Source organism: Prosopis cineraria, unplaced genomic scaffold, assembly GCF_029017545.1.
Source record: "Prosopis cineraria cultivar Desert tree isolate PC_DT_omini unplaced genomic scaffold, ASM2901754v1 PC2, whole genome shotgun sequence".
Classification (NCBI taxonomy): Eukaryota; Viridiplantae; Streptophyta; class Magnoliopsida; order Fabales; family Fabaceae; genus Prosopis; species Prosopis cineraria.
Window position 1 is genome coordinate 44,909,577 of NW_026555333.1, and position 16,987 is coordinate 44,926,563.

Sequence of the window (16,987 nt, forward strand, 5' to 3'; positions counted from 1 at the left end):
ATTCCCCCTGCCTTTATCACCTCCTCCTCCTCCTCCTCTTCCTCTCGCCTGCTCCTCCTCTTATTGCTACTACCACCCTTGATTGATCAGGTATGCCTCTTAATTTTTGTAAAGATACTTTTTTATTTGATTGTATTTTTTGTTAATTTTTTAATTTATTAGGATGATATGTATATATATGATGATATATAATCAGTTGTTAGGTTGTTGATATTGTTATAAAAATTTTTAAAAGTCTTGGGAGATTCAATTTTTAGAGGAGATATGTCAAAAAATTTTAAATTCATTCTTTTCCCTAAATTACTTAAATTTGGTTGTTATTGATATTGATTGTTGTTGAGAGTACTGTTAGTGGCTTCATAAAGCCATAGGTTGTTGAATGTGATCATTAATTTAGTTTTAAATTGTCAATTTTCTCTATTAAAATTTTTTAAAAGTCTTGGGAGGTCCAATTTTTAGGGGAGACTCTGTCGACATTTTTCAAAATTTATTTTTCTCCTAAATTGTTTAAATTTAGTTTTTATTGATATTGATTGTTGTTGGGAGTGCTGTTAGTAGCTTTATAAAAGTCTTAAGTTGTAGCATGTAATCATTAATTTAGTTTAAAATTATCAATTTTCTCTATTAAAGTTTTCTAAAAGTCTTGGAAGGTTCAATTTTTAGGAGAAACTCTCTCAAAATTTTTTAAAATTCATTCTTTTCCCTAAGTTGCTTAAATTTAATTTTTAAGAAAGTCTCATCAGGTTGTTTGCATGTGGTCATTTATTTAGGAATTTAGATTTTTAAAATAGTTTGAAGGTAATAACATTAGTTATATTCTTTAAGAGTTGACATATAGATCGTAGTTGAATGAATGCTAAACAAACAAGTAATGAATATGATAATGGGGTGAGGGAATTTTTAGAATTTGCTAAGAAAAATGTTGTTGACAGTAGTGCAAGGTTCTATTGTCCTTGTGTTAATTACTTGAATGAGAGGAGATTAGGTACTGCTGAAATAAGAAGGCACTTAATTTATGATAGGATTTGCAAGTATTATACGGTATGAATTATACATGCACTAGTAAGGATCAATTTGTAATTAATAGTTTTTTTGATGTGGATTTACTTTAACTTATATTTTGCAGGGATCATTGGTAGTTGTTTGTTCTTTCAATGAAGAGCAACACTATTGTCTTCTTATGTTCCCTCCATTACAAACTTGGGAAGGAAATGAAGAAGATGATAAACTCGTAAGTATATTTGTGCAAAAATATTTAATATAATTTATACTAAATATTTTAGTTACTAATTTGGTGATCTTGATCATAGAGTAATGAAAACATATCAAAATGTGATCTTGCAAAGCACAGACATGAGCTCAAGGATCCTACATGGATTGAGCCAAAGGTGATATTATACTTTATGAATATGTTCAATTACTAAATTTTTTTTATTGATTTCTTATTATTCGTTTTTATACAAAGCCGTAGACAACTAGTAAAGATGAACTTGTGCGGCTTATATATGATGAGACATATGTTCAACATTATCACATTAGGCATAACTGAATTTACAAAAGAGGTAAATATGTTTTTAAAATTTTTATTTTATTATATTATTTGAAAGTACATAATAAGCCTCTTTTACAAATTATATTTTAGATGTTTGACAATTTGGATCTATTTCTTGAAATTGAAATTGAAGACATTCGCATACGTTGGGTAACTTATTTTAGGGAGAATTTGTGAGTTTTGTAGAAAGTTTCATACAATTTAAAAAGTTTGTTAATTGTAGATAACTTTTGAAAATATTTGTTGATATCATGATTAGTTTTAGATAGCTCAATAGTTTTTAGATAGTTTATAGATAACTTTTAGTTTTTGGATAGTTGTTAATTTAATTTTTTATTGAAAATTATAAATAAATTGTATTGTCTGGTTTGACTGTGGTAATTTTTGTGTACAAAGTAGGGTAAATTTAAAAATACAAACTTTTATTTAAAAAATACTTTTTACTACGATTATTACCATAATTGGTGTAGAAATTAATACTCTACATCGGTTAATGTAATAACTGCTGTAAAAAGTATACTTTCTATATCGGTTGCGATTATTACCATAATCAGTGTAAAAATTAATACTCTACATCGATTAATGTAATAACTAGTGTAAAATATTAAACTTTTTACAGCGGTTGGAACCAAACTGCTGTAGAAAGTATACTTTCTACATCGGTTGCGGCCCCAACTGATGTAGAAAGTATACTTTTTATAGCAGTTGCAAACATAATCGATGTAGAAAGTATACTATCTAGAGCGGTTAGGTTCCAAATGTTATAGAAAGTGCTACAGTTTTTAATTTTTAAATCATTGATCCATTTTCTACATCAATTATGGTTAACTGATGTAAAATATATATTTTTTACAGCGATCTTATAACCAATGTAGAAAGTCATATAGAAAATTTGACTTTCTACATTCCCTATAATAACATTGTTTATTTAACTATTGTAAAAAGTCATTTTTAATCACTGTAAAAAAATTATTTTTAATCACTATAAAAAGTTATTTTTTGTAATAGTGAATTAAAGTAATTTGGTTACAAAGTTGTTACAAGATTATTGTTACACATATTGGCCCATGGGCTACGTACAAAAGCTTAAAACCTTACATATATTGATACACATATATGTCAAATACACCATGAAGAAGAGGAAGAGAAAAAAAAAAATGCGTGCCTTTGTTCGTATGGGAGTTACTTTTGTTTTTTCCAAATTTTTATGATTTTATCTACTTTTTATTAGCTCCTATGCAACCAACAAATTTCAATAAGGATTTAATTTATAATTTATGTAGTTGTTGAAATTAAACTTCATTGCTAAAATGAAAACTTTATTGAGAGGTGACATGTAATCATTTTTATAAACTTGAGCCTAAGGGCATATATGTCTTAACATTGATGAATCTTTGAGACCCAACTTATATAAATTTTTACTAATTAAAAAAAAAAAAAACTCCTTCACATATAACCGTTCGCCCCACATTTCAAAATGAAAAAGAGAATTTCACACATAAGGACCCTGATCTTATTGATATTCAAAGAAGGCCTCGTTTTTAATGTGGGCTTGTGCTGAGACTTAACCTGGACTAAGTGCGAAACCCAACACACGTTCTCATCATCCCTAACATCAGTAATCAATGAAAGTGGCGTCTACTTTTCTCCTTCACCAGATCGATCAGCGCAACGTAACTTATACCTTCTTCAGACATCAATAAAAAGTCCAAAAGAGAGACGCAAATGGTGGGGAATATACTTAAGAACCAGGACAGTATAAGGTGGCTTCAGTCACGCAGGACAATACAAAAATAAAGTCACATAGTTATCTAACGACTTTGATATATCTTATGGACCATAAAATTTTCCAATGATAGAAGATGGCTTTAGCGTAAAATAGTGCAATTGGCAGTCATCTTTCAAGGATGCTTCCCACTTTGCTATGCTTTCTTCAACCCTACAGGTCTGCGCTCATATGTTGGTTTGTTCTTTATTTGTTTTTTTTTTAGCAATTATATATAAAGGAAATCAAGCGTGAGTTTTTTTTTATTATGTATAAATATCTTTATCTTAGAAGCAATCATGTTCAATATATGATTAGACACTAAATATATGCTTATCTCTCAACAGAAATTTGAGCCTTAATTTGCCGATTTAAAAAGAAATAATTAAGAAAATACTTTTTAGATAAAACTGGTTATTAATGAATAGTTGTCCTCATGACAATGTCACCTCTCTTATTAGAAAAAAGTTCTCAGTTTGAACCTAGCATTGATGTGTTGTGTGTGCATAAATATGTACGTGTCTCTCTTTTTTATGGAAAAGGTTTAGTTAAAAAATATAATTTAAAAAAAATCCAAAAAGAAGATAGAATTGGCCGCAAATATGAGGATGCAAGTTCAAACTCTAGAATAACTATTGAGGTGCGAATGTTTACTTCTTCTTTTGAGAGTGAGTTTAAATATGAGGGGATGAGTTAATTATTGTAATTGACCCTTACCAAAAAAAACACAGAGAGAGAGAGAGGGAGGGAGAGAGTTAATTATTGTAATTGACCCTTACAAAAAAAACACAGAGAGAGAGAGAGAGAGAGAGAGAGAGAGAGAGAAAAAAATAGATATATAAATGAAACAACTTAAAAATTAATGTTTTGAAATTTTAAGATATGATCTCAATTCTGCCTATATATGTTCTTGGGAGCTACAGTTTCAATTTACACATGAGTAAGAGCAAGTGAATAAAATTATATTATATTTTGTTAATAATACTAAGTTTGAGGGGGGAAAATCTTTTTATGAACTCGGTTAAATTTTTCACATTAATGTAAGAATCTTACATCTAGATAATGCACTAAGAACTCCGTCAATATATACATCACTTGATATAAATACATATCTAATTAAAAAAAACGTTTCACTATCACAATCAATTTAAGATTGTCAATACTTCAAGTTTATGACAACTTCAGTCTTAAAATCGATCAAATGAATCTAACGTTTTCCTCCTTTTTTTGCAGGTGACATTTTGTTAATTAAGCCTTTAAATTGAAAGTTACGGTACTGCCCTGCTGAAAGATACACAGACAAAAAAAAAAAAAAAAAACACAACATCTGCATGGTCGAATATGTCGTGCCACCGGGCACCTTTTTTCCCCCATAATTATATAACAATTTAATTTAATGTTTTCTTCTATCACATTAATTTTGAAAAAGTAAATGACAATTACTTCAATAATTAGTAAAATGATTTTTGTGATTCCAGTGTAAATAGTAAGATACGAGGGGTGAAAATGGGATCGTTCAAACTATCATGACTGCATAAATTAAAAAAAAAATGATGCCAAATATATGACAGTAAAAAACAAAAAAACAAAAAAATGATATATATCGGTGAGGTGATAAACAGAGTACACAAAATATGACGGGTATGTAGCACCCGTCATATTTTAGTGTTAGTAAATATGATGGTTAAATCAAATTCCTGTCATATTTTATATCCCTCAAAACTAAAAAAATCAAAAGAAAGAAAAAATTACATCAGAATTAGTTATAACTATGGATCAATGCAGAACGAATTGTTATTAACATAAAAACATGACTTATTTTTTTTTAAATGAGACTTATTATTGATCTTTATCTGTAATTAATTTTTTTTAGAAGAGATTCTTCAAAAAAAAAACAAAGAAAATTATATACAAGTTTCACTTAATATAATTAATTACTCACAAATTTATTGACAATTGAGCTTAGGAGATCCTAAGTTCAATTGAACTCATTATTAACAGACTTAAAAGTAATTAATTGTATTGAATATCATCTTAAAATAATTAAAAGGACCAAATATGACAGGTCTTCTAATATTGTTCATATTTAGGTGGAGCCCAAATGTGATGGGCAGGTAATAAAAACCCGCCGTATTTTGGATCCCCCAAGACTGCCGGTCTCCCAATGGGCATCTTAAATGATTGGGATTTTTAAATAAATAAGGGTTAATTTGGTTGTTAGAAAGAAATAAAATGAATAGATATATAATAAAATTGACAAAAATAGGATCATAAATTGACAAAGATGTGATAATTAATAATTATTAAGAAATGAGTCTCGTGGAGTGATAGTGAGAGACGAGGATTGACATGAAAAGCTATCATTCTCTGTTCTTGCTTCTCTATCACTCTTAATTTTCATCTCTTTAATTATCATTCATATATTTCTATTAATTAATTAGCCTACTTGCTAAAACAATTTTTAGCTTTTAGAAAGTACTTTGAAGACTTTCCAAAAACTAAAAAGTTGGTTCGAAACCAAAATTCATTGGAAAGCCTATTCTAAAAGCACCCATCAAACTATACAATTGCTCATATTTTTCCTAGTTCTTGCATTTGAATTTGGTTGCAGGGCATTTAATGAGGGAGTTAAATATGTAACTAACTTTTTATTTTACCATGCTATCCTTGATAATCATTTAATTTTTAATATTAATGTATTTATATTTTTTTAACATATCAAACTTTTTTATTTTTTATTTTTATTATTAACATATCAAATTTTATGTTATTTAAATTTTTTATCACAAATATTTTTAAATATTTATAATATATTATATTTGTATAATAAAAATTACAAATTATAAAAACCAATGTCTTTTTTAGTAACATTACATTTAAAAACACTTTACATTATATATAATTTAAATAATTTTAAATTTATCAAACTAACTTTTGAAATATATATATATATATATATTCAAAAACAAATTTTATTATGATAAAAGATTTTTATTAAATTGATTTTTTTAAATAAATCTTTTACAAATTGACTTTTGCTTAACGACAAATAATATAAAAACAGGCATATACAATAACATTATTTTAATCTATTTTATTTTCCATCAATCTATTTCTTTTCTTTTCTTTTCTTTTTTCTGACAACCAACCTGGCGCTAATGTCATAGCCAGCAGAGATATACAATTGGAAAAAAGAACCTGTGAATGGAAACACATTTGGAATGACCAATATTTAAAAGGTGAAAAGAAAGGAATAAAAAGAAAAGGTGGTAGAACGAACACGTATGTATATATAGCAGAGTGGGTAGGTTGGTTTGAAGAGGAAGGCCTGTGGTGGAAATTGGAATTGCATTTCACAATCCATAATTAATACTCCAACTATATGCTTCTTTCTCATTCATAACCCTTTGTTTTATCCTGCTTGAAGGACCCAGAAAATTTAGTTTATGGTGCCAATATTGTTTTTGCATGAAAACTATTGCATATTCCTATATCTGGCAATAATTTTTTTAGTTTTTACCATTTTAATAAAACAAACCACTTTTAACTATCATATTATTGTATTGATCATTGTGAAGTAGTTGAAAATTTCTTATATTTTGGACAGAAATGATTAATACTGAATAAGAATCAATCATAGTAAATGATTGTAAAATCATGTGCGTAAATCATCCATGGAAACATTACAGATTTCCAATTAACGAGACACATGCAAAAAGAGAATGTTTGAAATGGAAACATTTCAATCAATAATATCTTGAGGTGATTGAATGAACATGCAACACACTCTTGGTTAGTTTGAAGCAATGTCTTCCCAGCAGCCGAACTAGCGTCATAGAATTGGATGAGACGCTTGCAGTTTAATGGTTGATCCCAGTTTTAAATTAAATTAATAATCATTTTAATTTGTCCATTAAGTCTAATCATCATTGAAACAATATGATGTGAGACTGCCCGTTCTCTTCACCCATTGATGGCCTGACCATTCAATCCGATCCGGATTTCACAACACGAGGAAGGCGTCTCGCGGAAATAGGGACAGATCCATAAACAATTGTGTGGGAGGTAAACGTGCAAAATTACATAATAGTAAAGGACCAAAATTAATTTTGGCATTTTTTTATAAGTAAAAACAAAGTATTTTCTTAAAAAAAAATTTGAGTGCTCCCTCCTTTCCGTTCCTGTGTGGAATTACATCTCACAATCTCATAATTATTATTAGAGTAAAATACTCTAATTTCCCTTTTATTTTATTTTAATGACATATACTTCTTTTTTATTTTTAATATACAAACTTCCCCTAACGTGAATAGTTATAGAACACAAACATCTTCTCTATTCTTAATATTTCATTTCTATCCAATCAACCATTAGTTAATTATTAGGTCATATATATTGAACTAAAATACCCCTTTTTAAATATAAATGCTATTTGTAAAATCATTTAAATTACCCAAAAATTTATGCATATATATTTTTAACATTTTTATTTTTATTTTAGACCTTTAGTTATGAAAATGTATTTATTTAGTGATTTTTAAAAAATTCAAAAATGCAGTTAAAAATTAATGAAATGAAATTTTTGAATTATCTATTTAATATTGACATACTTAACTATTTAAAGTTTTTTTTTAATTGGAAGAGAGCAGAGTATACATTTAGATATAATCGCAAATTAATAATTTTAATTTTTAAACATAATTATAAATAAAAAAATTAAGTAATTTATAATCTTTAATGGGATATTTTTAACAGTATTAAAAATTGAACTAAAGTATATATTTTGAAAACAGAAAGGAGGTATTTATAATTTTAGTGAAATGAAAGAATGTCACTGTATTTTATTCTAATTATTATTCTAATTCCAACTATATGCTTCCCCCTCTCATTCATAACCCTTGCTTCTACTTCCTGTACCTGGGACCCTTTCGCATTCAATTCCTTCCAACATTTATAAGGTTGTAAGTTGGTCCCATTGGTCTAATTATTTCATTTTTCTATTTATATATAATTTTTTTTTGAAAAATTCGGTGATAAATTGACGATGGGGTTTGAATCTTTTTCCCCGATGAGTTTGATTTTTGTAGGGATATAAAATTAGGGAATCACTGTTTTTCCCATCGACTTGGCTATTTTACCTTAAATTAGGAAATTAACATTTGCCAATAATTTATGAATTTAACAAAAAAAATTGAAAAATAAAATAAGCAAATAATAATAACAGTGATAATGACTTGACTTTGGGTTGCGACACATGTTTATAAATAGCGGTTGTCTATAATATTCAAACCATTCCTCAGTTTCTCTCATATTGATTTCCTCTCTTCGTCTCTTCCACATCATTTGCTGTTAGTTTTGATTCTTTTCCTGCAACACAGAGCTCCTCCAAGTAAGTATATATATAATTTCTTTCCCTTTTTTTTGAGGTTTTGATATACTTAACGTTCTAGAGTTTTTCTTTGTTTCTTCCCTTATTTCAGATTCTTTTCAGTTCTCTGTTTCTTTGCCATGTAGTTGATTTAGTAATGCTCTCTGTTTCAGAGCTCTCTAAATTACACACCTTTTTCAGTTCTCTATAATGCTTCTTTATTTTTTTTTTATTCTTATCATATTTTATTACTTTAGTAGATATAGTTATATCATAATAAGATATGTCAAATGTGTATGTAGATGCTGTTGTATGATTGAAGTAATCTAAGATTTAACTACTAGTTATCTCATTCCCTTCTATTGATTCAATATTTGAGAACAATGTTATATCTCTCACTGCTCTAACCGCCATATCACATTAATAGCAACATTATTTTTAAAATCAAGCATATTTAAATTTCTTTATAATTGAGCGAGACATCTGAGTATTATTATTAAAAATTATATCAAATTAGATTAAATTACAAGGGAATTAAATTAAAATTATTAATTAATATTAAATTTAGGTTTTCTTGAATTTTTGTAAAGTTTTGCTTTCTTAATATATTTTATTTTATCATTTTTTTATAAAATATAATTTTTTTCTCTTTTTAAAAAATTCAAACTTTATGAAATCTAGGATTATCAATCTAGTCCTTTCCCCATAAGAAGCCCTCCCCAAAGTACAATGTAAGCTCTCTAGAGAACCCCAATTTCCCTAATCTGCTCTTATACATAATCGTATACAAATACTCATTTTTGTCACAAGTTAATTTTCTTTGTGATTACTTGAATTTTTGCAGACATGGCTGCAACGTACGAGCCAAAGAACATTCTGATCACCGGAGCAGCAGGCTTCATTGCATCCCATGTTTGCAACCGCCTCATTCGGAACCACCCAGACTACAACATCGTCGTCCTCGACAAGCTTGATTACTGCTCCAACCTCAAGAACCTTCTTCCTTCTCGTTCCTCTCCCAACTTCAAGTTCATCAAAGGAGACATCGGCAGTGCCGACATCGTCAACTTCATCCTCCTCTCTGAGTCAATCGACACCATCATGCACTTCGCAGCTCAGACCCATGTCGATAACTCCTTCGGCAACAGCTTCGAGTTCACCAAGAACAACGTCTATGGCACTCACGTTCTTCTCGAGGCCTGCAAGAAAGCCACCCCTCAGATCAAAAGGTTCATCCACGTCAGCACAGATGAGGTGTACGGCGAGACAGATGAAAACGCAGTGGTCGGAAACCATGAGGCTTCTCAGCTTCTTCCTACGAATCCTTATTCTGCAACAAAAGCTGCAGCGGAAATGCTTGTCATGGCATATGGTAGATCCTATGGTCTTCCTATTATTACCACGAGGGGGAACAACGTGTATGGGCCTAACCAGTTTCCTGAGAAGTTGATTCCAAAATTCATGCTTTTGGCCATGAAAGGAGAGATCCTTCCAATTCATGGTGATGGATCCAACGTTAGAAGCTATCTCTACTGTGAAGATGTTGCTGAGGCGTTTGAGGTTGTTCTGCACAGAGGTGAAGTAGGACACGTGTACAACATAGGGACCAAGAAGGAGAGGAGAGTGATTGATGTTGCTAGAGATATCTGCAAGCTTTTCTCTTTGGACCCAGAAACGCACATCAGGTTTGTCGAAAACAGGCCTTTCAATGACCAGAGGTATTACTTGGACGATCAAAAGTTGAAGAGTTTGGGATGGTTTGAACGTACAAGTTGGGAAGAAGGGCTCACAAGAACCATGGAATGGTACGTTAAGAACCCCAATTGGTGGGGTGATGTTTCTGGAGCATTGCTTCCTCATCCAAGAATGCTCACCATGCCTGGTAGTGTTGAGAGCAAGAAGTTAGATAACATTGCTTCATCTTTTGTTACAGTGAAGAACAATAATTCGTCATCATCAGAGAATAGTAATAATGCAGACCTGAAGTTTCTGATATATGGTGGATCTGGGTGGATTGGTGGGCTTTTGGGGAAGATTTGTGAGAAGGAAGGGATAGCGTTTGAGTTTGGAAGGGGGAATTTAGAGGAGAGATCACAAGTTATTATGGATATTCAGAGGATTAAGCCGACTCATGTTTTCATGCTTGTGGTGTTGCTGGGGCGATAAATGTGAAATGGTTTGAAGCTCATAAACCAGAGACAACTCGCAACAATGTTGTTGGCGTGTTAACGTTGGCAGATGTGTGCAAAGAACATGGCCTCTTGTTGATCAATTATGTCATTGGCAGTAACTTTGAAGACAATACCAATATTCCTGATTCTTTCTATGCAAAAACCGAATCCATGGTACGATTTGTTTCTAAATCCTTTACATTTTGCTTCATCTTTTACATTATAACAAGTTTCACGAATATGATCATCTTCTATAATTTTTTTCTGGAATGAGTTATTTTATCTTCAAGTCGATCTAGGACCACGTAGGCTGCACAGAAAAAATGCCAGAGAGAGAGGTCTTGTAGGTACAGAGAAAAGGCCAGAGAGAGAGGTTTTGGTGGGCTCCATGAGATGTGGGGCTCACCAAAACTCATTTCTCATTTTCTCTCCAATGATAAAGAAATTAACGGCCGTATTTATTACATTCTTAAGGTCCTCCGCTGCTTTCCCCCCACCAGGTGAAAGAGACAGATATAAAGGTTGGAACCATGCATTTATCATAATATTAATCCAATCAATCGATCCAGTTAAACTAGTAAACTATTGAACAAGTATCTTAATCAATTCAATAAAATGCTTTGCTCATCATTGATTTGACTATGATTTAATTATAGTTTTGATCACTAATTCTTGAATTAGTGTTTTGATTGATCTAATTTTCAATTCCTTGATATTCATCTGAGCCTTTGAAAGTTAAAATTCGAATAAAACTTTTACCACTTGTGTATCTTCTACTAAGTATTATAGTTTACTTATTTTATCATAGGATTTTTTTTTTCTCATTTGTAATTTATGAATTTGTTGTGGTCTTATATCATCATAGGAGAGACATGATGCCATATCCAAGCTATGAATCTTTTGATCATCATAATCTCTAAATAACAGTTTTGAATATGGTATTATATCTAATACAGGTTGAAGAGCTATTGAAGGACTATGAGAATGTGTGCACTCTGAAACTGAGATTACCAGTATCATCAGATCTAGAGAACCCACACAACTTCATCACCAAGATTGCGAGATCAGCGAAAGTTGCAAACATTGCAAACAACATCACAGTGTTGGACGAGCTTCTTCCAATCTCCATTGAAATGGCCAAGAGAAACTGTAAGGGTTTGTGGAACTTGTCGAATCCTGGCATGGTGACACTGAATGAGATTCTGGAGATGTACAAGGAGCATGTTGATCCTCACTTCAAGTGGCTTAATTTCACACCACAAGAACAAGCCAAGGCTCATTTTCCTTCATCTCAAAGCACCACAGAGATCGATGTTTCTAAGTTGACAATGGAGTTTCCTCAAGTTTTGCCTATCAAAGAATCATTGGTTAAGTATGTTTTTCAACCCAAAGGATCAAAACCTGCTCACTGATGATGAGTATTTTGCAGATCATATAAATATATATGCTCTCTATGGATTGATCAATCACATTTATATATGCTTTTTAATTGTTCTGGCTTTTAATTTGTTTTGAATTCCTTTTTTCCAGAATTTCATTGTAAGTATTGTAATGTCTTGTGTGGTTTTATCAACATAATACAAAATGGCAGATCTGAATAATCTCAGAGAATCCAATTTTTGCTATATATATATATATATATATTAGTAAAATTGCTTTTATATATGCTCAGTTTTTATTTATATTTCGTGTGAGGCTTGATTTAATGACTGAGAAAATATTATTTTTGTTAGGAAAAATAACTTTTGTCCCTATACTTTACTCGAGTTTTATTATTAGTCCTTGCACTTTTTTTAATATTTCATATCCCTATACTTTTCTTCATTTACAATGTTAGTTCCTATAATTTTAAAGGAACATTGATGTAGTACAAACGGTATTAAAATTGTTAACGATCCACTAACCCCTTTAAAATTGCACTAATATGTTAAAAGGGTGCTGAGTTGATAAGCAAAATAAAAAAAAAACTACATCAAATAAACAAAAAGTTGACATAGGGTTAAAAAAAATCTCAACTTAAATATCTATAAAATATTTAAGATATATTTTAATCTTGATTTTTAAACTTTAAGGCCCTCAATTCTTTTTAAAAAAAATTAAGTCTTCTAACATTTTTTTTAGTATCTCAAAAATATATTTTACATTTATTATAATATAAAAATAACTAATTTTAAAGTAAAAAATTAATTTTTTATAAGTTCAGTTTTATTCAAGCCAGCCTCAAATAAGCAATAAGCCTAACTTGCTCAAATTACTAGTTCTAGTTGGGTGGAAATCAACCAATTAGGTTGAGAGCTTTAGGTTCTCCCCTTACCTTTTTTTTTTAATCCTTCAAGCTTCAGCTTTAGACCAATCCAAATAAACCCAAAAAAAAAAATCTAAATAGCTAAGCATGTCTCTAACTTCTTGGACTTATTTCGACCAGCTTGAATATCTAAATTGCTGAATTTTTTAAATTTTTTAAAAAATCAATTTTACTTTAAAATTAATTATTTTATATTATAAAAATATGAATTATACTTTTGAGATACTTGAAAAATGAAAAGACTAAATTTTGTTAAAAAAAATTTGTGGGCCTTAAAGTTTAAAAATCAATATTAAAATATATTTTAAATATTTTTGAGATATTTTATAGTTATTTTAAGTTGAGAGTTTTTTTAACCCTAGGTTAGCCTTTTTTTATCTGATGTAACTTTTCTTAATTTATTTTGCTTATTAAAAATTCTAACTCAACACTAATTTAATATATCAGCACAAACTTAATTATATTAGTGGATACTTCAACAATTTTAACTCAGTTAGTGCTATGTCAATGTTCCTCTGAAAGTTTAGGATCTTGGAACCAAAAAAAAAAGTGCAGTGATTTTTAATAAAACTCAAGCAAAGTATAAAGATTAAAAGTAATGTTTTCCTTTTTTTGTTAACATATGCAAAAAAAATACCAATTACTATAAATTTTCACATGTCACTTCTATTTTTTTCACTGTTTTCTCCTGTTTATTCAAAAACGTGCTGAGATAATAACACGTTCACTCTCCTTTTGTCTGGCCTCTCTCTCCCTTTCACCCTTTTTTTTTTTTGGACCTGCTACCGTTTTTACTTATCATCCAAACAAAAGCATGAAAATCTTATGTAACGTGTAACTTAACGAAAATTAGGTGATCAGTTTCAAGAATATAGAAAGCAAAGTGACAATAAAAAGACATAAAATTAGTGGAGTAGAGTAATTTGGATGGTGAGAACAGGTGAGATGCATTAAATAAATATCAAGGTTCAAGCCCTTGCGATATACCTTCCTCTCATCTTATTTGTATATAGAGAGAGAGAATACTTTTTATTCTATGTATAAATTGCGTTATTAACATAATTTGTTTCTTTTTACTCCCATTAAATATTGGTAAGAGTATGTTATACATTTTTAAAGTAACTCTCCAGTCTTATATATAAGCTGCCATGTAGACAAATCTTGTGATTCTAAATATAAGTCACTTTGCAAAAATTTGCATGCCATTAATTGCTTTATTTAAAACATGCCCTTCTCAATTTTCAATGAGAAGATATAGAATGTTTGTTTTAAATTTATGGTATTTATTAGGAGTAAAATGAATAGAAAGTATTACAAAATTTCAATGATATTATTGACTAACTTTTCTAATTAATTTTTAGTTTGAGTTAGTTATGGATGATTTATAATAAAGATTAAAGAAAGTATATATATACATATATATATTTATTTAATAAGATTAAATTTTTAGAAAGAGTTAATGAGTTTTAATTTTTTTCAGTCTCAATAAAAAAATATAAAAATAAAAATAAAAGCCTCAAAACCGGCAATAAACATCTAAAAAATGTTTGGTAACTGAAGAAAACTCATGTGGTAACTTTGAGAGATGAGAAACATAATGATCATATGTGATGGACTAATTTTAAAATTTTACAATCATTTTCTTTAACATATTGTTATTCTTCTATTGAAAGCAATACTACTATTTAAAATATTATCAGACATTAAATGTGAATATTTTTTTAATAAGAATTTGAACTTTGCTCCACCACATTATAAGGAGTTAACCCATTTTACTATATCAAATTCCCATTTGTTAATTTTACATCCACTTAAGAAGTCTTAGCACTAATATTTGGAAACTAAATAAATACAGGCATTTTAAACTTTGCCCTATCACTCAACCCTCCCCCCCTCCCAAAAAAAAAAACACTAGCATTTTCTATCTCTTACTTGGTCCGCCTCTAAAGTAGTGTTTGGTACAGTGGAGGGGAAGGAAGATTTTTTTAAATTTTTTCCCCTTCCCTCCAAAACCTCCTCCCTCTCAATTTAGCGGGATGTTTTCTTCCCCTTGAACCAAACAGGGCTTAAAAATAATTTAATTTAAATGTATTTTGTCTAAGTTTGGATATCAATGACTTATTTTAAGCTATTTTTATTTTATTATTTTAATAATTGATATTTTTTAAAATATGTTTTGAGAGCAAAAATAATAAAAACAAGTGTTTCTCATATTATTTCTTATTTTCCAGAATAATAATCTTAAAATACTTAAAAGATATTTTCATTTTCTATTCTTTTCAAAACAATATTTATTTTTTATTTTTTAAAACACTTTCTAAAAATACATTACCAAACAATTTTTTTATTTTTATGTTTTGAAAAACAGAAAAGTGTTTCAAATAGGTTGCTAAACAAGCCCTAAAATTTTTTTCCTTTTAGAAAGCGACAAAAGCATATGGAAACAAACATAACCATGTGAAATGTTGCTAAAAATAGCCACACCAACCATTTATCACAAGAAAGAAACCTCTTTATAATTTAGAAAAAAACGTTGGGAGGTTACTTTCATGTTAAATTTAGAAATTGTTGCTATAACTTCTGGGCTTTAATCTGGAATTGAAATCCTGAGCGAGTTCAGTTTTCCCCCACATATATGTACATTTTAATGATATCAAATTAAACAAAATTAAATATACGAAAAAATATGATCTTGAAATAATTTAGATAATAAATACTTTGCACAGAGTCGAATATACCATCTTTCCTAAGTAATGAAATTTAAGACTGGGATTCAGAACTTCAGTGACAATCCAGCTGACACCAAATAGTAACATAACATACCTTTCGTCTTGCGACACCCCTAAGTAAGAAGGGACCAATTGAGCCCTCATGGGCCCTAGCTTCAAGTATTATCTTCATTTTGGGCCCACAATATGTCCTGATCCATATATAGTGGGCCGATAGTAGGCCCACTTCACATGGGGCTTGTTCCCTTGGTTAAAATTTTACAATTATAATTTCAGGCTAGCAATATTTATATTTAAAAAATTATAAATTGACATGAATCCTAATGAAATATTATTTTAAAAATATGTAAATTTTATATTTACAAAAATTAAAATATTTTGGAATTTAATATTTTAAAATATTCTAAATATTGTAAGTTAGACCTTCCCTATTGAATATCTATGCATTCAAATAGAAGAACACAAGAGAGTGAGAAACATGCGTCTTCTTTTCTCTCCCCAATTTCTCATTCTAAGTTATATGATAGCGTAGGTAGTTTTTACACTTTTGATTAGCCCCCCTCTTATTGTAGAGAGATGGTGGATAATGAGAAGAAACTATCATCTATGTTGAACTACATTTTGTAATCTCTTTTAATTTTTTTTTTTTACCATTGTAATCTCTTTTAATTAATGTATCTCTTTTCACTCAAATATATATATATAGATATAATATATACATACTTGACATATTCTCTTTTCTTAGATGCACAAGATATCAACCAAACTATATTTAGTTTAATTTTTTTTAGATGTATTTTTTTTTTGGAATTATTTTAGAAGAGCGGTTGACATCCTAAAAAATCTGTAAGTAATGTAAAACTCTTTATTTAATACTTCATTTTAAAAGAATAATAAAGAGAAAGAGAATAAAATGGGAATGATAATATGAAAAGTATCATTTATGAATCCTTATTTTTACTAAGCATCTTATATTGGAAATAGCAAAGTTTTTCCAAAATATTTTATAACTTAGAAAAGAGAGTTAATACGTTAAATTCAAAAAACAATGCAATATTATCTAATTGTAACATCAACACAATTGATTATTTGGGAAA

The 16,987-nt window shown here is 29.3% G+C and overlaps 2 pseudogenes; both read left to right on the top strand.

Annotated features, from left to right (window-relative positions):
• The first annotated feature begins 8,573 nt into the window (after window positions 1-8,573).
• Window positions 8,574-12,457, top strand: LOC129302239 (trifunctional UDP-glucose 4,6-dehydratase/UDP-4-keto-6-deoxy-D-glucose 3,5-epimerase/UDP-4-keto-L-rhamnose-reductase RHM1-like; annotated as a pseudogene).
• Window positions 12,458-16,817: 4,360 nt separating this feature from the next.
• Window positions 16,818-16,987, top strand: part of LOC129302807 (GDSL esterase/lipase At2g42990-like) — a 2,493-nt pseudogene continuing 2,323 nt past the window's right edge.